Here is a 1,182-nt window from a genome sequence, read left to right on the forward strand (position 1 = left end):
ACATCAAAGAAGCCCTAAGAATAAGGTTGGAGAGGTGAGTGCATTCCAGCCTAGCCACACTACAGTTTCCAACAAACTATAGTGTTTAACAAGGATATAAGCTCATTGCTAGTTGCATCCTCCCAAAAGGATGTGACTATTGAACAAAGCTCTCATCCAAGAGTACAGGCCAAGAGGGTTAGGGACACAAGCTCACCCCAAACTTATGTCATAATAAAGAAATCAAAAACTATTTGAGATACACAGGGTGCACGCACTATGCCTACTGCAGTCAAAGACTCAGTTCATGCACCTTCTCAAAGTCAGATTGATATGGCTTCAACAAATGTGGAGTCACAACCAAAACCTTTAGTTATAGAAGCACCTCACACTCAAAACTCGCCAAAAACTCTCTGGATGTGGACATGATTCACACATCATTTCCTGATTCTCCATCTTTAACTCTCATGGAGAAGCCAAAATCTCAAGCAAGTGAACATCATCTTTTAGATGATTTGTTGGCTCACTTTCCATTCCTTTCCGATTCTACTGATTCTACTGTGCAAAATCTCAAATCAATCTCCACAGATTCTACAGTAGTCTCTACTCCAAACTCTGTCATTTCCACTATCTCGATGGATATTGTTCATCTGTCTACCAATGACTGTATCTTGACGGATGTGCTTCATAGCAGTCATCCGTTGAAACTTTCAACTACTATTTTGATGGATGTTTCTCATCCGTTGAGTATCACTGCACCACTCCAAATTTCAACTACAGTTAAAAGTGTAGATGATTTTGTGGTTGTACAGTCACTCTTAGGATTACTAGCATGAGCTGAGTCATCATCCCAGTGACCTTATTCTTAACATGCCATTCATCAATTTTTGTTGTTTCATGCACCATTCCTCTTACTTTGTTGTCATTTCCCCTTATGTCCTGCATTTCCTGGATTTACCTTGCTGCCCTTCTGTTTTCTTCTAATATATAATATATATGGTTTTTCCTGGGGAAAATTTATCACAAAATATTTCACCGCGGGCTGAAAATCGCGTCATAAATTTCACCTTCTGCCAAGAAGATATCACACTAATCCTAAATTTTGAAACCAGTATTGAGCATTATTCCTTCTTCATGATCATATTATTCATCTTAACCTTCTTCCGGAATCTTGACAATTTGTGTTTTCTCTGAATATTGCAA

The sequence above is a fragment of the Apium graveolens genome, chromosome 9 (assembly GCF_009905375.1).
Source record: "Apium graveolens cultivar Ventura chromosome 9, ASM990537v1, whole genome shotgun sequence".
Taxonomy (NCBI): Eukaryota; Viridiplantae; Streptophyta; class Magnoliopsida; order Apiales; family Apiaceae; genus Apium; species Apium graveolens.